Source organism: Bubalus kerabau, chromosome 3 (assembly GCF_029407905.1).
Source record: "Bubalus kerabau isolate K-KA32 ecotype Philippines breed swamp buffalo chromosome 3, PCC_UOA_SB_1v2, whole genome shotgun sequence".
Lineage (NCBI taxonomy): Eukaryota > Metazoa > Chordata > Mammalia > Artiodactyla > Bovidae > Bubalus > Bubalus kerabau.
Window position 1 is genome coordinate 10,446,967 of NC_073626.1, and position 25,395 is coordinate 10,472,361.

The following is a 25,395-nucleotide window of genomic DNA, read 5'->3' on the forward strand; positions in this document are numbered from 1 at the left end:
AGGAGGGAACACTTTCAAGCTCATTCTATGAGGCCACCGTCACCCTGATACCAAAATCAGAAAAAGGCAACACAAAAAAAAGAAACCTACAGGCCAGTATCACTGATGAACACAGATGCAAAAATCCTCAACAAAATTTTACCAAACAGAATTCAGCAACACGTCAAAAAGCTCATACACCATGATCAAGTTGGGTTTATTCCAGGAATGCAAGGATTCTTCAATATATGCAAATCAATGTGATACACCATATTAACAAATTGAAGGATAAAAACCATATGATCATCTCAATAGATGCAGAAAAAGCCTCTCACAAAATTCAGCACCCATTTGTGATTAAAACTCTTCAAAAAAATGGGCATAGAAGGAACCTACCTCAACACAGTAAAGGCCATATATGATAAGCCTACAGCAAACATTATTCTCAACGGTGAGAAACTGAAAGCATTCCCCCTAAGATCAGGAACAAGACAAGGGTGTCCACTCTCACCACTATTATTCAACATAGTTCTGGAAGTTCTAGCTACAGCATTCAGAGAAGAAAAAGAAATAAAAGGAATCTAGATCGGAAAAGAAGTAAAGCTCTCACTGTTTGCAGATGACATGATACTGCATATAGAAAACCCTAAAGATAGTATCAGAAAATTACTAGAACTAATCAGTGAATTTAGCAAAGTTGCAGGATACAAAATCAATACACAGATATCACTTGCATTTCTATATACTAACATGAAAAATCAGAAAGAGAAATTAAGGAATCAATCCCATTCATCACTGCAACAAAAAGAATTAAATACTAGGAATAAACTTACCTAAAGAAACAAAAGAACTGTACACAGAAAATTATTAGACACTAATGAAAGAAATCAAAGATGACATAAACAGATGGAGAGAGATTCCATGTTCCTGGGTAGGAAAAATCAATATTGTGAAAATGACTATACCACCAAATACAATCTACAAATTCAATGAGATCCCTATCAAATTACCGATGGCATTTTTCACAGAAGTAGAACAAAAAGAATTTCATAATTCATATGGAAACAGAAAAGACCCTGAATAACCAAAGCAGTCTTGAGAAAGAAGAACAGAGCTGGAGGAATCAACCGTCCTGACTTCATATCATACTACAAAGCTACAGTCATTGAGGCAGTAAGGTACTGGCACAAAAACAGAAATATAGACCAATGGAACAAGATAGAAAGCCCAGAAATAAACCCATGCACCTATGGGTACCTTATTTTCGACAAAGCAGGCAAGAATATACAATGGGGCAAAGACAGCCTCTTCAATAGATGGTGCGGGGAAAACTGGACAGCTACATGGAAAAGAATGAAATTAAAATAGTTCCTAACATCATACACAAAGATAAACTCAAAATGGATTAAAGACCTAAATGTAAGACCAGAAACTATAAAACTACTCTTAGAGGAAAATATAGGCAGAACACTCGATGACATAAATCAAAGCAAGATTCTCTATGACCCACCTCCTAGGGTAACAGAAATAAAAATAAAAGTAAACAAGTGGGATCTGATTAAACCTAAAAGCTTTTGCACAGCAAAGGAAACTATAAGCAAGGTGAAAAGACAGCCCTCAGAATGGGAGAAAATTATAGCAAATGAAACAACTGACAAAGGATTAATTTCCAAAATATACAAGCAGCTCATACAACTCAATACCAGAAAAACAAAGAACCCAAACAAAAAATGGGAAAAAGACCTAAACAGATATTTCTCCAAAGAAGACATACAGATGACTAACAAACACAGAAAAGATGCTCAACATTGATCATTATTAGAGAAATGCAAATCAAAACCACAGTGAGATATCACTTTACACCAGACAGAATGGCCATCATCAATAAGTCTACAAACATGGAGAAGGAAATGGCAACCCACTCCAGTATTCTTGCCTGGAAAAGTCCATGGACAGAGGAGACTGGCAGGCTGCAGTCCATGGAGTTACATGACTGAGCACGCATGCATGAGGGTGAAGGGAGATGGGTTGATAGCAATAAACTGGTAGAACTAAAAAGAAAAAAATAAAAGGTCTACAAACAATAAATGCTGGAGAAGGTGTGGAAAAAAGTGAACGCTCTTGCACTGTTGGTGGGAATGTAAATTGATACAGCCACTATGGAAGATGGCATGCAGATTCCTTAAAAAACTAGGAATAAAACCAGCATATGACCCAGCAATCCCACTCCTAGGCATATAACCTGAGGAAACCAAAATTGAAAAAGACACATATATCCCATTGTTCATTGCAGTACTATTTACAACAGCGAGAACATGGAAGCAAACTAGATGTCCATCCACAGATGAATGGATAAAGTTGTGTACATTATACACAATGGAATAATACTCAGCCTAAAAAGGAACACATTTGAGTCAGTTCTGATGAGGTGGATGAACCTAGAACCTATTATACAGAGTGAAGTGAGTCAGAAAGAGAAAGATAAATATCATATTCTAACGCACATATATGGAATCTAGAAAAATGGTACTGAAAAACTTATTTACAGGTTTGACAGAAAACAACAAAATTCTGTAAAGCAATTATCCTTCAATAAAAATAAATTAAAAAACAAAAAAACAAACTAAATAAATAAACCCCATTATATCAGGAAAGAGAAGCAGCCCAGGGCTCCATGATCACTCAAAGCAGAAACTCCAAGGGACTGCCTCATTTTTCAGGAGTCTGGTTCTTGTGTGTATTATTTCTCTTTATTCCCAGTCCCAAAACGAAAACTGGGGATAGCAGGGAGTAAGCTTGGCACCAGCCAACTGGGCTTGCTTCCTAATTCCTTCACTGGCCAGCTTGTGAACTGGGGCAAATTTTTGACTTTCCTGAGGATTCTGCAGGCTTCTCCGATGGCCGAGTGGGTAAAGAATCCACCTGCAGTGAAGGAGACAAACAGGAAATGCAGATTGGTTCCCTGAGCCGGGAAGATTCCCACTCCAGTATTCTTGCCTGAAAAATCACATGGACGGAGGAGCCTGGTGGGCTAAAGTCCAAAGGATCACGAGTCAGACACAACTGAATGACTAAGCACCAGGATTCTGCAAGGCAGTAGAACAAGTCTAACAAAACATTCCTTGCCTACTTCGTGAAGTTTTGATGACAAGATCAAAAGACCTAACGTATGAGACAGAAAAGGTGCTGCTCACTGCAAATATGAAACCCAGCAGGACGACTGCTGGTGACGTAGCACCACTGAGCCCAGAGTTTTAGTGAGGGCACCCCGAAGGTGAGGCTGCTTCCTGGGTTTGAGAAAGTTGGGGTTTGGGAGGCAATATGGTGATTCTGACCTAAATCCTCTCACATTTCTCAAGCACTCATTGCATGCCCTCACCCAGGACTGGGGGAACGCAGTAATGACTGGACGCAGAGAGGTCCCAGAATATGCCACCCCAAAACATGCCCAAATATTTCTTTGGCATATGGGTTATTTTCAGCTAAAGACCCCTGAGAACTAACAGATTCGGGAAAAGCATTAAAAACTGGGCACAGTCTTCCTTTGGTAAAGGAAATTTACATTTATAAAGGAAATTTCCTTTTGTAAAGACGCCCTTCTCTCCCATACCAGAAAGAGGACTCTGAACAAGTCTTATGATGGAGAAAACCAACTGCAGAGGCACCACAAAGCTCACTAAGCAACCTTGCTTACTGTACTTCTCCTGGGCACTTTCTCATAACTTGTCTCTCCCACCTAGAAGCTCAAAACCACTTTTTCTCTGTTTTAGCCAAGTTCTAACCTCCCCTTCGAGTTATTCATCACCGGATGCGCCCATGTGTACATGCGCACTGCACGTTAATAAACCTCGGTTTGTTTTTCTCTTGTTAATCTGTCTTTGGCCAGCCTCATTTACAGGACCTCAGCTGGAAAATCTCTGGACACTATAATATGAAGCGCTCTGCCTGCTGCGGCTTGAGATGTTTAGTCTGACCACTCAGGGAATCCCAGAAAAGCAGATCACTCGCCTCCACTGGGGTACTACTTGCCCTCAGTCATTTGCGTAGATGCACAGATTGTGAGATTTCTCAGTTTAGAGATAATAAAACCAAGTCCCAGACGAGTAAAGGCTCTCATTCCTCAAATAAAAACGCTTTCTCCTGAAAATTGCCTCCTTTATAAATCGTCAAATGAGCAGGTGATATTTGAATGCTGAATGATACTGCAAGGCAGACGAGCATTGATTTAAACGATGCTATCTGACAGATCAGGCCATCAATCATAACCTGACATCTCAGGAGAGTCATCCTTTCAGGACTTGGGGATAACATGACCAGAATTTGTAGCTGAACCACCTCTGCATCACAGCCATTCTTTCCGCAACTGCTAAGATCCTGGGTCTCAAACCAGAGCCTGCATCCAAATTGCCAGGAGCAAGCAACGGTCCCCAACCTTTTCGGCACCAGGGACCAGTTTCACCAGAACAGTTTTCCCACTAACTGGGGTTGGCTTGGGGATGATTCAAGCGCATTACACTTATTGTGCACTTTGTTTCTATTATTACTATATCAGTTCCACCTCTGATCGTGAGGCATTAGATCCCAGAGGCTGGGGACTCTTGACCTGGAGGGTTTACTAGGAGCAAGAATCTGCTTTTATAACCAGCTGGGGAGCTGATGCCATAGTTTGAGAACTCTGTGCTAAGACAAAGAAGGCCCCAGCATACGTCATTTATAGAAACTTAAAGAGAACTGGGCATTACATTCATCAGTCTTTTATACAGTGCTAGAGGCTGATGTTCAAGCTGGTTTTAGAAAAGGCAGAGGAACCAGAGATCAAATTGCCAACATCCGCTGGATCATCGAAAAAGCAAGAGAGTTCCAGAAAAGCATCTATTTCTGCTTTATTGACTATGCCAAAGCCTTTGACTGTGTGGATCACAAGAAACTGTGGACAATTCTGAAAGAGATGGGAATACCAGACCGCCTGACCTGCCTCTTGAGAAACCTATATGCAGGTCAGGAAGCAACAGTTAGAACTGGACATGGAACAGACTGGTTCCAAATAGGAAAAGGAGTATGTCAAGGCTGTATATTGTCACCCTGCTTATTTAACTTCTATGCAGAGTACATCATGAGAAACGCTGGGCTGGAAGAAGCACAGGCTGGAATCAAGATTGCCGGGAGAAATATCAATAACCTCAGATATGCAGATGACACCACCCTTATGGCAGAAAGTGAAGAGGAACTAAAGAGCCTATTGATGAAAGTGAAAGAGGAGAGTGAAAAAGTTGGCTTAAAGCTCAACATTCAGAAAACGAAGATCATGGCATCTGGTCCCATCACTTCATGGGAAATAGATGGGGAAACAGTGGAAACAGTGTCAGACTTTATTTTTGGGGGCTCCAAAATCACTTCAGATGGTGACTGCAGCCATGAAATTAAAAGATGCTTACTCCTTGGAAGGAAAGTTATGACCAACCTAGATAGCATATTGAAAAGCAGAGACATTACTTTGCCAACAAAGGTCCATCTAGTCAAGGCTATGGTTTTTCCAGTGGTCATGTATGGATGTGAGAGTTGGACTGTGAAGAAGGCTGAGCGCCGAAGAATTGATGCTTTTGAACTGTGGTGTTGGAGAAGACTCTTGAGAGCCCCTTGGACTGCAAGGAGATCCAACCAGTCCATTTTGAAGGAGATCAGCCCTGGGATTTCTTTGGAAGGAATGATGCTAAAGCTGAGACTCCAGTACTTAGGCCACCTCATGGGAAGAGTTGACTCAGTGGAAAAGACTCTGATGCTGGGAGGGATTGGGGGCAGGAGGAAAAGGGGATGACAGAGGATGAGATGGCTAGATGGCATCACTGACTCGATGGACATGAGTCTGAGTGAACTCCAGGAGTTGGTAATGGACAGGGAGGCCTGGTATGCCGCGATTCATGGGGTCGCAAAGAGTCGGACATGACTGAGCAACTGAACTGAACTGAGGGGCTGAAATGCGTCCCCCACCTGCACCCCACCCAAAAAATTACATGTGCTGAAGTCCTAACCACCAGCACCTCAGAATGGGTCTCTATTTGGAGATAGATCCTATATAGAAGAAATTAAGTTAAAATGGGGCCATTAGGTGGGCCCCAATCTGACATGGGGATTCCGTGGTGGCTCAGCAGTAAAGAATCCACCTGCAACGCAGGAGATGCAGGTTTGATCCTTGGGTTGGGAGGATTCCCTGGAGGAAGAAATGGCAACTGACTCCAGTATTCTTGCCTGGAAAATCCCATGGACAGAGGAGCCTGGTGGGCCACAGGCCATGGGGGTCACAAAATCATCCGATACGACTCAGAGACTAAACAACAACCATCACAAGAAGAGAGAATTGGGACCCAGACACACACAAGAACATGTGCTGCTGCTGCTGCTGCTGCTAAGTTGCTTCAGTCGTGTCCGACTCTGTGCGACCCCACAGATGGCAGCCCACCAGGCCCTGCCGTCCCTGGGATTCTCCAGGCAAGAACACCGGAGTGGGTTGCCATTTCCTCCTCCAATGCATGAAAGTGAAAAGTGAAAGTGAAGTCGCTCAGTCGAGTCCGACCCTCAGCGACCCCATGGACTGCAGCCTACCAGGCTCCTCCGTCCATGGGATTTTCCAGGCAAGAGTACTGGAGTGGGGTGCCATTGCCTTCTCCCCAAGAACATGTGAGGACCCAGTAAATAAGCAGCATCTACAAGTCAAGGAGAGAGGCTTCAGAAGAAACCAACCCTGCCAAGATTATGATTTTGGACTTCTAGCCTCCAAAACTGTAGGGGGAACACATATCTGTTGTTTAAGCTCCCTCCCTCCCAGTTTGCAGTATTTTCTTATGGCAGCCCTAGCAAAACACACGAAGACAGGACGGCATGAAAGCATATATTAGACTAGGAACTGAGAAATGTGGGCTCTGGTGTCAGCCCTGCCTTTAGGTTCTTCCCTCAGAGTCTCCAGACCCTCCTCAGCTTGTCAACACCCGGTGGAACAGGAATAGTGACCTGTGGCCTTTCTCCCACATGGGGTTTTCAAGAAGATTAAAAAATGGGAACTTCTGAGAAAGCGGTTTCTAAATTGCAAATTTCTCAGCTCTGGCTGTGAATGATTAAAAAATCCAAAAAATAATGATCTGTCTGCAGACCCTGGAAGGTTGCCGAATTCTCCAGAAGTGCCAGGATCCAGAGAGACGACAAGCCTGTAGAAGTGAACCAACCGCTCACTTGCTGGTTTCGAAGCAGTTATGAGCTAGAGGCTGAGAATCAAGGCACAGCTTTTGGCAATCCCTCAGGACTAGGGAAACACAAAGCGGAGTTGGAGCCAAACTGCCAGAGAGAAGAGAGGCACAGAGCAGTGAGCCCTGGGCTTTTCCCGGGTCTTGCCCTCCAGTCGTTTGATAATTCTTAAACTATGAAGGCAAGAAGCTCAGAGACCCAGCGAAAGCAGCTGGAAAGCTCAGTGGCACTTTCAAGTCTCCAGGGTGCTGGAAGACAAAAATTCGCATTTAGGATCCACCAAGACAGAGACGGCGACAAAACCCCAGGCTGTCAGCGGGATCTGTGAGGTCCCAGAGGGAGGAGGCACCTTGCAAAGAACCCACCCTGCCTGAGATCGTTTTGGATGCTGACTGATGGGAATAACGTGACTCACTTCTAGCTGCCTCGGAGAAGTATGCGTGAATCTTCTTTGGAAGAAGGGAATATCAATCAGAATCTCTACAATATTTTATCCATAATACTTGGCAATCAAAGATGACCAAGTGAAACTGTGGGTAAATTATTACTCATATCCATTTCACCTGCCTTTACTAATCAAGGTCATTTTAAGGCTTGCACATTTCCCGAGTAGCACATGGCCTAAACTAGTGAGATGTTTGCCTGAGATGTTTTCCTAGAGTCTGGAATCTGCTGGTCGTGTTCCAGCTGAGCTGGTTGAAACTGAGCAGTAACACTGCCCCTCCAACTGGGCATGCGCGAGTGTCTGCCAGGTGACCTTCTGACGTCAGGGGCCTAAGACCCCGCCCTCTGATCCGACTAACCACCTCCATATTGGAAGGTGGGGCAGCCGGTAGCTTATTGCGCCAGGGGAGAACGCGGGTCGCACAATCGTCTCTCCTCGTGCTTCTAGCGGTTGCCCTACCTCAGACCCAGCTGTTTCTTTATTCTTTACCCCAAAATACTAGGAACCCCTTTCCTTGCTAGAGGCGTATCTGAGACTTCTCTTATCTCCTTGCTTGGCTATCCTGTGAATAAACCCTTTCTTTGCTGCAAACCTTGGTGCCTCAGCAGTTTGGCTTGCTGCTTGCGCATGGGGGAGCCTGATAATCTATGTGAGGACCGGACACAAACTTTTAACGAGCTGTGGTAATCTAGTCAAGAAAAGACCATTGTAAATCAACTATACGTTAATAATTTTTAAAAAGAATTGTGTCCAAGAACTGTAAAAAAGAAGTTTCCTACAACAGAAACTGGGAACTTAACAGATAAGTGTAACAGCAGATTGTACATAACTGTAGAGAGGACTAGTGAGCAGGAATATGTCAGTAGAAAACATCTAGTCTCAAGTTTAGGGCATAGAATGGATGGAAACTCAGAGTATATGAGATGTTGTTTAGTGGCTCAGTCATGTCTGACTCTTTGTGACCCTCATGGACTGTAGCCTGCCAGGCTCCTCTGTCCATGGGCTTCTCCAGGCAAGAATACTGGAGTAGGTTGCCATTTCCTTCTCCAGGGGGGTCTTCCCGAATCACAAATCAAACCTGTGGTGGATTCTTTACCACTGAGCCAGAATCCGCCTGCCAAGCAGGAGAGTTGGTTTGGATGCCTGGGTTTGGAAGATCCACTGAAGAAGGGAATGGCAACCCACTCCCATATTCTTGCCTGGGAAATCCCATGCACAAAGAAGCCTGCCGGGTTCCAGTCCATAGGGTTGCAGAAGAGTCAGACACAACTTAGCACTTGTAACAACAACTTAGGTTTGGATGGGGTGAGGATTGGAATGGGGAGGATTGATAAGATGTTGGAAATGCCAAAGTATATGTGGCTGCCTGCTGCTGCCAAGTCGCTCCAGTCGTGTCTGACTCTGCGGGACCCCATAGACAGCAGCCCACCAGGCTCCCCCGTCCCGGGAATTCTCCAGTCAAGAACACTAGAATGGGTTGCCATTTCCTTCTCCAATGCATGAAAGTGAAAAATGAAAGTGAAGTCACTCAGTCGTGTCCAATTTTTAGCGACTCCGGAGCCTACCAGGCTCCTCTGTCCATGGGATTTTCCAGGCAAGAGTACTGGAGTGGGGTGCCATCGCCTTCTCCAGTACATGTGACATATGTCCTCTATAAAGATTTAACTGCCAGTGTGAGATGGTTAAGGTCAGTGTGATTAGAGTTCTGAAAAGGAGGATAATGAGGTAGAAACAATAGTGGAAGAGATAATGGCAAATAATTGTCCAAAACTACCAATAAACATTAAATCACAGAATCCAAAAAATAAAAACTCTACACATCCTGAGAAGGATGTGGAGAAAGGGGAATCCATGTACACTGTTGGTGGGAATGTAAATTGGTACAGCCACTGTGGAAAACAGTATGAAGCCTTCTCAAAAAAAAAACAAAAACAGGACTACCATATGACTTAGCAATTCCACTCCTGGGTATATATCCTAAAAAACCAAAAACATTAATTTGAAAAGATACATGCATCCCAATATTCAGAGCAGAATGACTTACAAATGCCAAAGTATGGAAACAGCCTAAGTGTCCATCAAAGGCTCAAGGGATAAAGAAGCTGTGGCATATATACAATGAACTACCGTTCAGCCATTAAAAAAAGAAAATGAAATTTTGCCGTTTCACAAAAAGTCGGACACGACTGAGTGACTGGACTGAACTGAACTGAACTGAACAATGTATATTTAAGACCTTCTGCTTAGAATCTCAATGAGAGAAATACCAGAAGAAGAAGCAGATGTTTTAATCAAAACATGGATTTTACATCTACTTTTTTAAAAATGTTTATTTATTTATTTAATTTATTTGGCTGCACTGGGTCCTAATTGTGGCATGTGGAATCTAGTTCCCTGACCAGGGATCAAACCTCGGGGCCCCTACATTGGGAGCTTGGCATCTTAGCCACTGGACCACCAGAGTCCCTAAAATCTACAATTTTCTAAAGCAAGGGATCTTAACCTGCCGTCCTTGAACCCTCAAGGAGCCCATAGACAGAATTCAAGGGATTTAAAAATGGTGGGGTGGGGGTGTATTTTTCATTATTTTCTCTTGCTTCTAACTGCAATTTAGCTGTTTCTTCTATTCTGAATGTAAGCAATAACCCACAGTAGTATGAGCAGTAACTATGACTTTTCACCAATAAGAATCGCATATCACACACAGTTTTTTCAGGCACTGCAAAATATTGCTTACACATTACTATTTTGGAACCACGGTGGTTATTAATCTGCCACTAGGTCTTGTTTGATGCACTAATAGCAGAGCATATATATTACTGTGTGGCAAATTTGGCTTTTAAAAATATTTCTATAAATGTATTTTAATATAATTGGTTTCCTTTGTAATTTGGTATTTTTATTCTATGCACTTAAAGCTATTATTCTGAGAAGTGGAGCAAACATCTCAATCACCTAACAAAGGGTCCATGACATTTTTTTAAAAAAAGGTTAAGAACCCTAATCTAAAGGAATATTGATCAGTTTCTCAAATTCTCAAAGTAATATTACTGAATGCAAATAAAAGCCCCCCCAAATAAGTAGGAGTGATTGTACTGACCAATTAGCTTAAAGGATCAAGATGAGGTAAATGTAAAAGAAATTTTCATTTTTAGGCTCCTAATTTCTGAATAATTCGTCAAACTGGGTCCGTTGATTTAGACATTGAATGCTGTTTCCTCCTCTCATTTCCCCTTTCCTCCTCCTTGCTGTGCCTTTTGTGGAAAGCACCTCCTGCAGGCAGCCACCAAGACGAGATGTAGCAATAGAAACCAGGTGTCGCCAGCTCTCCACCTAGCTGCCCCCTGTCTGAGGAGCCTCATGTTGAAGACTGTTATCTAACCAGTAAGGCCACTAATATGCACACACTTGGGCTTCTCCAACATCTTATCAGCACCCCCCACCCCACCCCAACTGAACCTAAGGCCTCAGTATGGTTACCCAATTTAAAGTAAGGAGCTCATCCACTCTATGACTGAGGCTTCTCTGCATTATGTGCCTTGAGTGGGCTCCAGTTTGAGCTCCAAAATATATGTATAATTACATGTGCGTGCTAAGTCACCAGTCATGTCTGACTCTTACAACCCTATGGACTGTAATCTGCCAGGCTCCTCCGTCCATGGGGATTCTCCAGGCAAGAATACTGGAGTGGGTTGCCATGCCCTCCTCCAAAGTATATGATTACATATATATATATATATATATATATCTGTAATTTCTAGTCAGGAAAATTCAACTGATCAAAAAAATGCATGAAGAATAGAAAGAAAGCAGTACCTTTTCTCTACTGTCCTTTTATGTCAGCTTTTGAATATAAAGGTTGTATTAAAATTAAATTTTTTCTCATAAATGAAACAAGCTCTTCTGCATCCAATAAGACACTAATTCCTAATTCCTAAGTACACACAAATTCATAACCAAGATTAAAGTATCTATATGAAGAGATTAAACTGTGACATAGATAATAAAATATAATGGAAAAGTAATATTTATTTGTATGTGCTATTATGTGGGAAAGAGGGAAGAACTGACCTTTTGTGAACACTGATCACTAAGGCCAAAGAAGACAGCCCAGAAGCATGCTGAATTTGGGGGAAAGTCAGCCAAAAACCATCCTGTAAGATATATCCATCCATCCTTCTTTGCTGGTGGCTCTCAAAATTGTCCGCTCTCTACTCCCTCACCACCCCCATGGTGTGTGCCCACTGCCTGCCCCCTGGACCCCAGCATCACCCTCTGACACAGTCTTCCTGCTGCATTCTTGTTCACAGCCATCCCTCTGCAGGAGGAGTAGGGCTGTGTGCACCCAGTAACAGGGCCACCCGGGGATGGAGAGAACCCTGGGTGCCTTCCATCCTTTGCAGCTCCCAATATACCATTTAAAAGAGGCAGAAGATCAGGAAGGAGGAGATAAGAAAGAAAAGGGAGAGAATGTACAGAAAACAGTTAACAAAGCAAGCTACTGCTGTCTTTAGAAAAACCCCACTTACAGGGTTGGCTCCTGGCTGGCATCTAGGAACTCGGATTTCTGGAGAGTCTTGCCATTCCCTGAGAAGGGTGTCTCATTATACCTACATCAGTTATACAGATAATGTGGCTTATGCTTTCCTTCTGGGGGTCTGGAATTTGGGCATGTATCAGTCAATGGTGCCTACATGACGGGCCAGTGAAAACTCTGGACACTGGGTCTCTAACAAGTTTTCCTGATGGACACCATCTCACATTTGTTGTCATAGCTTTTGACTGGAGGAATTAAGCATGTCCTATATGACTTCAGTGGGATGGGACTCTTAGAAGCTTTTGCCTTGTGTCCCCCAGACTTCACGCCGTGCATTTTCCTTTTGCTGAGTTTGCTTTCTGTCCTGTCACGGTATTAAATCACATCCCTGAATACGATTACATTATATGCATTGTCCTATGAATTCTCCTGGGGAATCACTGAACCTGGAGTGGTTGTGAGTACCCCCAGCACGGAAAAGAAGAAGAAAAGTAATACTAAAAAAGAGAAGCCACCTTGTGGGCTATATCTTTGAATGTTTGTTGATGTTTGTTAAATATCACTTTACAAATCAATTCATAGACCATAACACAAAATAATTTTGTTATTCATTTGGTAATTATAGCATTTATAAAACATACACATGCATTCACATATATAATTATGTGTGCCAGGAGCCAGCATGAGGAACTCCGCCCGTGGCAAAGGTCACGAGGAAGGAGGCTCAGCATACGCAAAGGTGAGCCTCAGGAGTCCCCCTGGAAATTCTCGAGCATCTACCCACAAAACCAGAGTCTGCCTACTTTCTGCTTTGTGCTCTCACCTACACCTCTGACTTTACGGGGGGCTGTCCCCCACTACCTCTCTCTGAAAAAAGAGTTAACTTACAGCTCCAGTTAATAAAGTTCCTGGGTGTGATAGTGTTTCAACCTACAAACTCCTTTGAAAGTCCTCTAGCCTGCCTGAATAGGTTTTTCCGGCCACATGTGATTGTTCAGAGCCTCCCAACTGTGAGAGGTATGAGATGTTCTAAACTGTCTAAATACAGATTCCTTTGAGCAGTTAAAAGATTGATTAGAAATTGTATTGGTGAAGGGTTTTTCACTTGTTGGGCCAATGTTTGCTGCTAAGTCTCCATATCCCTTACCTGCTGTGTCCCTGGCAGTGTATTGATTAATATAATTGGTGTAAGTAGTAGCTTTAATGTTTGTAACCTTGGACCCTTGAGTTAATTCTTTTTCTTGTTATAGCCCACCACACCTTTGCCCTGTAGGAATGCAACTTTAATGCTTTTGGAGGGTGGCACCTGACTAATCACCTTTAGAGAAAAATAAGTTTTCTGAAGAAAGGGTCTTAAAATGTTAACAGGCCTCTGGGCTAGAAGATGATGCAAATCACCTAAACTTTTGCATATGATAAGTTTGCAGGAAGAAAGCCTGGCTTACGGCATGACTCTACCCCTTCCCCCATTATCCTCTATGCATAACTTAAGGTATAAAAACTACTTTGGAAAATAAAGTGCGGGCCTTGTTCACCGAAACTTGGTCTCCCCATGTCCTTCTTTCTCTCACCTTCTGGCTGAGTTATTCAGCCTCTTTTCTCCACTGAATTTCCTCACTGAGCTATCCTTATTTAACCACTCTTTATATCCTTAATTAACATTTAATTAAGCAATTGTTTCCTGATCTTCGCGGACGCCATCCCCGCTTCGAATTCCCTATATCCACCGGGGCTGGACCCCGGCAATGTGAACACATATAAATATATCACATATATAAATATGTGATATATTTATAAAACATACACAAACACAGATGACACCACCCTTATGAAAGCAAAGAACTGAAGAGCCTCTTGATGAAAGTGAAAGAGGAGAGTGAAAAATTTGGCTTAAAACGCAACATTCAGAAAACTAAGATCATGGTATCTGGTCCCATCACTTCATGGCAAATAGTTGGAGAAACAACGGAAATAGTGAGAGACTTTATTTTGGGGGGCTCCAAAATTACTGCAGATGGTGACTGCAGCCATGAAATTAAAAGACGCTTGCTCCTTGAAAGAAAAGCTATGACCTACTAGATAGCATATTAAAAAGCAGAGACATTAGCTTGCCAACAAAGGTCTGTCTAGTCAAAGCTATGCTTTTACCAGTAGTCATGTATGGATGTGAGAGTTGGACTATAAAGAAAGCTGAGCACCGAAGAATTGACGCTTTTAAACTGTGGTGTTGGAGAAGACTCTTGAGAGTCGCTTGGACTGCAAGGAGATCCAACCAGTCCATCCTAAAGGAAATCAGTCCTGAATATTCATTGGAAGGACTGATGCTGAAGCTGAAACTCCAATACTTTGGCCCACCTGATGTGAAGAACTGACTCCTTGGAAAAGACCCTGATGCCGGGAAAGACTGAAGGCAGAAGGAGAAGGGGACGACAGAGGATGAGATGGTTGGATGGCATCACCAACCTGAGTTTGAGCAAGCTCTGGGAGTTGGTAATGGACAGGGAAGTCTGACGTGCTGTAGTCCGTGGGGTGGCAAAGAGTCAGACTGAGCAACTGAACTGAACTGAGCTGAACTGACATGTGCGTTCATGGTACACTAGAAGCCGTGTGGTCTAGCTATGAGCCCAGAGGCCTCTGGTGCCTGGTTTGTAAGACTTTCTTAGCTGGAGAGCCCTTGGTTAAAATGAAACCTTTCATAAAAGTCAGGAGAGTGAAGTTCCTTTGGTTAAAAACTTGCTCATCTTCCTCCTTTGAGGCCCCCAGGGAACTCCTCATAACCCCACATCTAGAGGAGGACAGACTGAAAATATCTGATGTGATTTAACCCTCTCTTTTGAAGGTGAGAGTGCCCACGCTCAGACCAAAAATGAAGATGTGGAAATGAATTTAACCTTTCCTAAAAAGGAGAAGAGGGCAGAGGATGAGAGGATTAGATAGCATCACTGACTCAATGGACATGAGTCTGAGCAAACTCCAGGAGATAGCGAAGGACAGGGAAGCCTGGTGTGCTGCATTCCATGGGGTCGAAGAGTCAGACATGACTTAGCAACTGAACAATAACAAAGACATTTTAATACCAACAAAGAAATGCATGAAACACTGAAACCACTTTATAACCTCTCCTTTTTTAACTTCTCTGTTTCTTTATAGACTTGCCTATACCCTCGGGCTCCCTCCCTGCTCTTTCTCATGAGAGACCTCACAGAATGTGGGTCCACACACAGCCAGTGGGTAAGTTTCAGAGCCAGCCGAGTGACTGACACTCCCACTGTTGGGAGCTGTATCTGGTGAATGACTAGGGTGCCCAAGCCACAAAGAGATCTCACAGAGGGGAAGAACAGTTGGGAAGAGTGCCAAAGAGAATGGTATGACCATTTGAGTGACCAAGTGGTGACCACAGGAGAGACATGGAACCCATGACTCAAACCTAAACAGCTGTGACCACAAAGTCAGTCCTCGGTATCTGCATGTTCCACATCTGTGGATTCAACCAACCGCAGATCAAAACTATTTACAGAGAAAAAAATTTCAGAAAGTTCCAAAAAGCAAAACGAATTTGCCATGCACCAGCATCTCTTTACAACACATTGATGCTGTATTGGGTACTATAAGTAACCTAGAGATGACTTGAAGATGATTTAATGATGTCCATAGATTACATGCAAATACTACCCCATTTCATAAGGAGACTTGAGTATCCAGGGCTTTTGATATCCACCAATATGCCAAAGATCAGTACAAAAAAGATCTTCACGACCAAGATAATCATGATGGTGTGATCACTCACCCAGAGCCAGACATCCTGGAATGTGAAGTCAAGTGGGCCTTAGAAAGCATCACTATGAACAAAGCTAGTGGAGGTGATGGAATTCCAGTTGAGCTATTCCAAATCCTGGAAGATGATGCTGTGAAAATGCTGCACTCAATATGCCAGCAAATTTGGAAAACTCAGCAGTGGCCACAGGACTGGAAAAGGTCAGTTTTCATTCCAATTCCAAAGAAAGGCAATGCCAAAGAATGCTCAGACTACCGCACAATCGCACTCATCTCACACACTAGTAAAGTAATGCTCTAAATTCTCCAAGCCAGGCTTCAGCAATACCTGAACCGTGAACTTCCAGATGTTCAAGCTGGTTTTAGAAAAGGCAGAGGAACCAGAGATCAAATTGCCAACATCTGCTGGATCATCGAAAAAGCAAGAGAGTTCCAGAAAAACATCTATTTCTGCTTTATTGACTATGCCAAAGCCTTTGACTGTGTGGATCACAAGAAACTGTGGACAATTCTGAAAGAGATGGGAATATCAGACCGCCTGAGCTGCCTCTTGAGAAACCTATATGCAGGTCAGGAAGCAACAGTTAGAACTGGACATGGAACAGACTGGTTCCAAATAGGAAAAGGAGTTCGTCAAGGCTGTATATTGTCACCCTGCTTATTTAACTTCTATGCAGAGTACATCATGAGAAACGCTGGGCTGGAAGAAGCACAAGCTGGAATCAAGATTGCCGGGAAAAATATCAATAACCTCAGATATGCAGATGACACCACCCTTATGGCAGAAAGTGAAGAGGAACTAAAAAGCCTCTTGATGAAAGTGAAAGAGGAGAGTGGAAAAGTTGGCTTAAAGCTCAACATTCAGAAAACGAAGATCATGGCATCTGGTCCCATCACTTCATGGGAAATAGATGGGGAAACAGTGGAAACAGTGTCAGACTTTATTTTTGGGGGCTCCAGAATCATAGCAGATGGTGATTGCAGCCATGAAATTAAAAGACACTTACTCCTTGGAAGGAAAGTTATGACCAACCTAGATAGCATATTGAAAAGCAGAGACATTACTTTGTCAACAAAGGTCCATCTAGTCAAGGCTATGGTTTTTCCAGTGGTCACGTATGGATGTGAGAGTTGGACTGTGAAGAAAGCTGAGCGCTGAAGAATTGATGCTTTTGAACTGTGGTGTTGGAGAAGACTCCTGAGAGTCCCTTGGACTGCAAGGAGATCCAACCAGTCCATTCTAAAGGAGACCAGTCCTGGTGTTCATTGGAAGGTCTGATGCTAAAGCTGAAACTCCAATACTTTGGCCACCTTATCCGAAGAGTTGACTCATTGGAAAAGACCCTGATGCTGGGAGGGATTGGGGACAGGAGGAGAAGGGGACGACAGAGGATGAGATGGTTGGATGGCATCACCAACTTGATGGACATGAGTTTGGGTGAACTCCGGGAGTTGGTGATGGACAGGGAGGCCTGGCATGCTGCAATACATGGGGTTGCAAAGAGTCAGACACGACTGAGCGACTGAACTGAACAGAACTGAATATGCCAAAGATATGGAAGAATGACTATACTTCCTTCTTCTACCCAAACCATCCCAGCAGGAGCCTCACTGTGCTTCCCTGCAGGAAAGCAAAGCTTTCCTCAAGTTCCCTTCCCCAGATCTCTCTGGAAATCCCCAGGGACTGCCCATTTGTGCCACAAGTCTGTCCTAGTTTTCACTTGCCGCCCAACCACCGTCTGGCTCTATCAGTGCCCCAGGCAACCTCTGTACCCTTGCTGCCCCAAAACTGACTCTCCAAGCAGCTACTGTTGCCTTATCTTCCCCCCAAACCTGGTTAGAAACCCTTCTCTTAATCCCCTCCAATGTCAGTTAATAATGAGCCATAACATTTGAGACTTTATCAGAGGCCAGGGCATGACCAAAGAGAACTATAAGTCTGAAACTAGATTCTCCCTACGGCTGTTCTTCCTGCTCAGCAGCCTCTGGAACTGAGTCACTGCCCCCAGGAAACACAGAAAACTTGATCTCCGTGTGTCATGGTCCCCCACAGGCCTGTCCACTCATTCACAAGATGGGCCTGGTCCCCAGAAGCATTGTGTTTGAGACCTCCGTCAGAGAGGAGGAATTGAGAAATCCCGTTGAAAGGATTTCTCCCATCCCCAGCCCACCTGAGGGCAGAGAAAGCCTTGTTCCTCTTTATCTTCCCAACACCTAGAGTAAAATCTTGAACGTAGTAAGGGTTCGTGATATATTCATTAAACCTGAGAAAATAAGAGAGAATTCTTTTTGAAAATAGAGAGAATTCTGACTCAGAAAATGTCCCTCACCAGGTATCTAACCTAGAGAGAATAAATGTCCCAAATGTCATGGTTAGAACAAGAATTGTGTCCCTGAAACATTGCTTTCCTCTAAACTCTAGCTTTACCTGTGGTCTCAAAGGACATTGTTACGAGCGGGTCACCCATCCAGGGGGTGAACCCCTTAAGGTCAACATGCTAGCAAGGATCCAACTCAGCAGCCTCCCCAGCAGGGTGCCCAGCCTTCTCCAGAGCACACAGCCACAGTCCATGCAAGAGAAGCCATAAAAGGTTGGGAAAGCTATTTTTAAACTTCCAAAGACCATACTGTACATTGATAATGGGAGCGTCTAAGTGCCCTGGTGTTATGGCCCCAGTCAGCACGCCATCTAAATGCTGAAGATAATAATCTTGCCTTTAATAGTAGCCCCTTGAAAAGAGCCCTGTTCGATGCAGTGTTGCATTAAATGGAAGTGCTTTTGAATAGGCTAGGCTCTATTTCTTTATGAAGAAAATCTCTGTGAATCACCATCTCCCTGCAGTGACACATTCGTGTATCAACTGGATGCTTCACTGGTTTTTTTGTGTAAGCTGAAGCTGAAAATATTTCACTAAATATAAATATCGCTATACGGTTGTAGGTTATTTTCTGCCTATTTTCTCCCTCTTATTCATTCCCTTCCTCATGCCCAACTCTTACACCTACCATTTAGGAGCTATCTCTTCTTTTTTTATATCTCGTCTAGTTTTCAGTGTTTGCTAAAGACTTAGTGCAACCGTTGAGTCCTCTTAATAGTTTGGAGATCCTGGCTGTAAATCTCAAATAAATAATAATTACGATTGGCTGAGCATGTACTAGGTGCCAGGTACTAGATCGGGAGCACGCTCTTATATGCCTGAAAATATTCCATTTTGAATCATAGAATTAAAATGTCAGCAGAATGGAAGCTGTGTCCAAATATCAGGCAATTATCAAATAATGAGGCAAGGCCAAGAGATATGCAGAAAGAAGTCACATTATTTTAATACTTGAAAGAATTGCATGTTCCTCCGAGAAACATTTTGTAAAAAAGAACCCAGGTTTATTTTCAATTCAAAGGTCCTTTGAAATTGGATGGACAAGACATTTCTGTTATTCTAAGAGCTAAAGATATACAAAATCTGATTTACTGAACACCATGGTGGGGTCCACGGACTGTAAATTGGCCTCCATGTGTTCCATCAGGATCACAAACAAGAAAGTAGTCGGTGTTCCAGCTGAATTCCATGAATCAAGGGTCTGAGAACGTTTCCCCAAAATGGCTTGAAATGCATAATTGTTTCTTTAACGGGTTAGCACCTTTTAAGTCTTCTCAGAAAGATTTAGAATTTAGTATAGAAACTGTTAATGTTTTTCTGTTAGGGATTAAGTTCCAGGCATTTTTGGTGTTTGTCTTACTGTATTCAGCTTACTATAAAAGATTACCACAGAGAGAGTGGCATATCAGCAACAGAAATTTATTCCTCAGTTCTGAGAGCTGGGATGTCCCAGATCAAGGCGCCGGCAGAGTCGGTGTCTGGTGAGAACCTGCTTCTTAAGGTTCACATGCAGCCGTCTTACAGCTGGTCTCCACAGGTAGAAGGTGCTATCAAGCTCTGTGGGTCTCTTTTATAAGGACACTGATTCCAGTGGTCAGGGCTTCACCCTCATGACCCAATCACCTCCCCAAGCCCCACCACCTAATACTATCATATTCGTGTTGGGCTTTACCTTGTAGATTTTGGGGGACACAAACGTTCACATAAAACATCTTGAAAGCCTGTTAGTCTCTAAGTCTTGTCCGACTCTTGGTGATCCTGTAGACTGTAGCCCGCCAGGCTCCTCTTTCCATGGAATTCTCCAGGCAAGAATACTGGTGTGGGTAGCTATTCCCTTCTCCAGGGTATCTTCCCGACTCAGGGATCAAACCCCGGTCCTGCATTGCAGGAGGATTCTTTACTGTCTGAGCCACCAGGGAAGCCCATAAAACAGCTTAGCAATCTTTTAAAATTTTGTAAGCTTAAGATAACATGGCCAATTAGGGTGGCAGTGCAGCTTTGTGACCATGTTTAAGGATGTGTAGTTGAATAACTAACGGGTTTGTGGTTTTAAGTTGAAATCTTACTGTTTATATAATATTGGAACATTTAAGGGTATTCAAGTCCCACTATATATATTTATTAGACTAACAAAAATTACTTAAGTGTTTGAAAAGTTTTTTCAGATAATTTAAGTACTTAATAAAGAAATGTGATGCTAAACTTAAACATGCAGTTTAAAATACATAAATGAGATTCAATTAATTGAGCTTATGACATAGAAAAACATAATTCAAAGGCCATTTTAAAATAACTGTTAAAGGATAACTAAAATCCTCTTAAAAACTTAAAAAGGATCTAGATTTCTGAATTTGCAACATTAGCAAATAAAATGTTAATCCATAAAACTGAAATAAACTATGGAATTATCTTTCATATACAAAATAAATACCCCTCGAAGATATCCAAAAACTTAAATGTGGAAGATCAATATTCGGGGCCCTGCTCCTGACATCTGAGATGGATCCTAAGGACTCATCAGGTACTAGTCCAACAGCATGAGACTCCTCTGTTTCCACAGGGACCGCGTCCTGGCATCAATATTCACCCCCAAATCCTCCCTCTCCCACCCTCTGAGGGCTGTCATGACAATGAGAATCTGAGAATCTGAGAACAAGTCTTCCAAGCAAAAAAGCTCTCAGAAGCTTGAGCAGCAACATTGCAAGTTCCCAACACCCTCCTGGAAGGAGCACTCCTCCAGTGCTTACGAATCAAGAAAAAAAAGTTTTCCTAAAGGCTGTGGGATCCTTAAGGCACCTAGAGATTAAAGAAAGAAAGGAGATAAGCAGGCTTACGTACCTGCCTGTGTCGGGAAGGAAAAACTTTTTCTCTACCATCTGAAGTTCATAACCTGGAGGCCTGCAAATTAACTTACAAAAGCCAGGTTCACAGGAGGGAAGGAATACAAATTTTATTAATATTTTATGTGCACGAAGTTCAGAAAATAGAAATGAAACTCAAAGCAGTGAGGAGGCTTGGGGGCTTACACACCATTTTAACAAAGGAAAAGGGGTTTGGGCTTCAAGGGATGATACACTGTGGGAAGGTGACTAGGAAGTATAACGGGGAACCAGTAAGAGATAAGGATTATTTTAGTAAGGTCTGTGTATACAGACTTCATCTCAGCGCCAGCTCTCCATCTCCAGTGATAAGTCGCTCTCCTCTTCCTAGCATGAGAGAAGGGGACACCTTCACAAAGGAAAATTTATGCTGCTTTTAGGCAGAAAGGGGGAGGGAAGAGAACTCTTCCTGCCTCTCCTGATTCTTAGTTGCAGGCAGCTCAAAATAATCCTTATGCCAAAGTGGCATATTTGAGGCTGTATACCCTAATGCCCTTCACCTGGAAAGGATCTAATCAATTTGTATTTTTGAGGGGCTTCCCAGGTGGCTCAGTGGTAAAGATTCTACCTGCCAATGCAGGAGACGCAAGAGACTTGAGTTCGATCTCTAGGTCGGGAAGACCTCCTGGAGGAAGAAATGGCAACCCACTCCAGTATTCTTGCCTAGAGCATCCTGTGGACAGAGGAGTCTGACAGGCCACAGGAGTCTGTGGGGTTCCAAGAGTTGGACACGACTTAACGAGTTAACAACAATGGCAAATGTGCATTTATTGAATGTATGAAAGACCAAAAAACTCCTTTGCCCAACAAACGTCAAATACGATAGGGAAACCTGACTCACACCACTGTTAGCGGCAGAGAGGATGGGAGAGGCCCCGGTGCCTTCATATGGATCTCCGCAAGGGTTAATGACTGCTTCTTTGAATCTCAGTGTAGCAGCTGCAAATGACATCAGATTTTCTGCCACAATGGGCTTAAATCGAACAATGAATCCATCGAGAGGAAGGCCAAGCAACCATTTGGGGCTCACAGGAAAAATCCAGGCAGAGGGGTCCAACCAAATGAGATAGGGAGACAGAACCTCTGCTGTATGAGACCATCTCAAAATGGGAATGTTTCAGGCATCTTCACAAGAGAGTAACTGCCTGTCTCATTGGGAAAAAGACATCCTAGGGGGACGTCAGGAAACACAGAATGAGCGCATTTGAGCCCAGCGCAGGGCCCTGACAGAAGGCTGGGAATTTGCTTAATTAGTCTGAGCTACAAATGCACAGGTCCTTCCCCAGGTCTTTATCCTCTGAGATCCTCTCATCAGGTAAAAGAATCACCACATCCCACATGGTTGCCATCACCCTGTTCCTAATAAAACACACCTTCTGGAATGTAGTCTGCACTGTAGGAGACCCAGGTTCGATCCCTGGTCAGGAAGATCCCCTGGAGAAGGGAATGGCAACCCATCCCAGCGTCCTTGCCTGGAGAATCCCATGGACGGAGGAGCCTGGAGGGCTACAGTCCATGGGGTCGAAAAGAGTTGGACACGACTAAGCAACTAACACTATCACTATGAGACCTGCGGTGGGAACAATCCTGACACGTTGATTCTTTGGTGAAATTCACTGAGCTGACAGGTTGTAGGAATCTTTTGACCTCTCTGTACCCTGCGTGCCTATGGATGCGGGTATAGTCTAGTGCGTGTCCACATTTCCATATGCTGTCTCAGCAGCCCACAGACCGAAAACTCTAGAGAAAGAACAGCCAACTGGAAAGGCAATGCATAGTGTTCTTTTCCACAAAGTCTCAGGACAGGTATTTTCTTAACTGCTCTGGCCTTATCATATTCAATTAATTCCCTACAGCCAATGACTTCACTTTCTGTAATAACCCTGAAGAGACCAAGGAAGTGATGCAATCCCACCACTTTCTGTATCAACCATGGGCAAATCTTTCAGCTGCTGCGCTCTGTGGCTGTTCCCCAGGCTCCAGAAACTGTGAGACGCCCGCAGGTAGGTCCCGAGGGCAGGAAGGAAAGCAATGGAGGGAGGAAGCTAAGGTGGTGAAGGAAGTAAAAAATCCTATTTCTCTTGCAAAGAGTGAAACAGGTGCCCAGGTGGTAAACATAACTTCCAATTACTTGCCTTAAACGAGCCATCAACAGACAAATAGGCAGAAGATCCAGTCTATAAGTAACAGGGACTTTATGCTTTCAAGTTTGAGATTTTCAAGTCAATTTCTACCTTGAGCCCAGAATTTCCTCTCTTTTTAAAAAAAAAAAAAATTTATATGGTGGTTTCGGGTCTTAGTCGCAGCATGTCAGCTCTTAGTTGTGCCATGTGGGGTCCAGCTCCCTGACCAGGAATTGAACCTGGGCCCCGCATTGGGAGCACTGAGTCTTAACCACTGGACCACCAAGAAAGTCCCCTAGCATTTCCTGTTTAGAACAAGCAGGATCTGATCCTGAATACTCTGCAGCCCTTCCCATAAAACATGGGTCCAGGCTAGAACGCAATAAGGACTAGGGTTCTCAAAATGTGAAGCTAGGATCACCTCTTTTGAAACCACCTGAGCAACTTGTAAAAAATGCAGATTCCTGAACCACCCCTCAAATCCACTGAATCTGATTCTCAGTTTTCTTGTTGTTGTTCAGTTGCTAAGTCATGTCTGATTCTTTGCAACCCCAGGGACTGTAAGCCCACCAGGCTCCTCTGTGCATGGGATTTCCCAGGCAAGAATACTGGAGTGCGTTGCCATTTCCTTCTCCAGGGGATCTTCCCGACCCAGGGATCGAACTCGAGTCTCTGGCTTGGTGGGCAGATTCTTTACCACTGAGCCTCCAGGAAAGCCTACCTCTGCATTTTTAATTGGTGCCCTCAGAGGAGTCTAGTGCATAATAAAAATGGAAAACTATTGATAGGAAAAGTATCTCACTCTATGGTAAGTGTCACAGAGATCTCACAAGGAGAAATCAAGACATTTATTGTTTTCACCTGTGGGAGTCCGGCCTCCAATACCCCTGGGGAGGAGGCAGACTGCCTCTCAAACTGCAATGGAAATTCAGGTTCTGATTTAGCTGGTTCTGCTCCTGTGGCCTGAGGTGGGATGGAGATTCCATATTGTTAATAAACTCTCAGGAGCTCCTGCCACTGCCAGTGCTTTGAGTACAGCTGGAAGATTTCTCTATAATCCCAGGAGCCTGGATTGGAACAAATGCTCCAGGAAGTCCCTCAAACTCACAACCCCCCTTACCCACAGCCTACCACGAAGAGTATTTGAGACCATCAAACTCCCTTTTAAAATGCAAACATGCCCCCAGCAGCTTTTCAGTGTGACTTATTTTAATCAGATTGCTAGGCTGAACTCAGGCCCACCCAGAGAGAGGAAGTTTCACTTAGAGGTGTGTGTGTGTGTGTGTGTGTGTGTGTGTGTGTGTGTGTGTGCGCGCGCGCGCGCGCGCGCTTAGTCCTGTCCAGCTCTTTGCGACCCTTTGGAACTGTAGCTCGCCAGGCTCTTTAGTCCATGGAATTTTTCAAGCAAGAACCAGGAGTGGGTTGCAATTTCCTTCTCCGGGGATCTTCCTGACCCAGGTACTGAACCTGTGTCTCCTTTGTCTCCTGCACTGCAGGCGGATTCTTTACCCACTGAGTCAGTGAAAGGGCAGGAAATAATTGTAAGGGAGCCTGAGTGGGATCTTCGCCGAGGACCTCGGAGAGAAACAGAGGAGCAGAGGGTCTTTGCTTCCACAGGAGAAAGACCAACAGGTGTGAGCGGACTGCTGGGCAGAAGAGAGTCAAATTCACACTTGCCTGGTTGCAACAATACAAATACAAGCAACACAAGCCTGCTGTCTACTAAGCACCAGACAAAGGCCTGGGGATGCTCCCATGAGCAAGAGACAGTCCTCTCCCAACAGGGTTGGAGGCCCAGCAAGTTGGCCTTCAGAACTGATTGAGGAAACCACCCCCAGCCCCCAGCAAAGTCTCAAACTTGTGGCACGGTGCCCTTGGTTGCTGTTATCAGCCCAAGCTTTGGAAAAGCAAGATCTATGTCAGTACTGGAATGTTCAAAAACAATGAAGATACTAAAATGTACAAGAGCCAGCCTAGGTTATTGTCCACTTGATTCCCATTGATAAAGCCTTTGAAAATTACAGTCTCTACCTGCCAGCCAACA

At 43.7% G+C, this 25,395-nt stretch overlaps 1 long non-coding RNA gene across 1 annotated transcript in view; it reads left to right on the top strand.

The window, feature by feature from the left end:
* Window positions 1-7,563: 7,563 nt before the first annotated feature.
* The window catches only part of LOC129645447 (uncharacterized), a 35,240-nt gene continuing 17,408 nt past the window's right edge, over window positions 7,564-25,395 (top strand). Inside the window, exons 1-2 of the long non-coding RNA XR_008711333.1 lie at window positions 7,564-7,649; window positions 23,085-23,231. This is a non-coding gene — a long non-coding RNA (uncharacterized LOC129645447). The remainder of the gene's footprint in view (window positions 7,650-23,084; window positions 23,232-25,395) is intronic.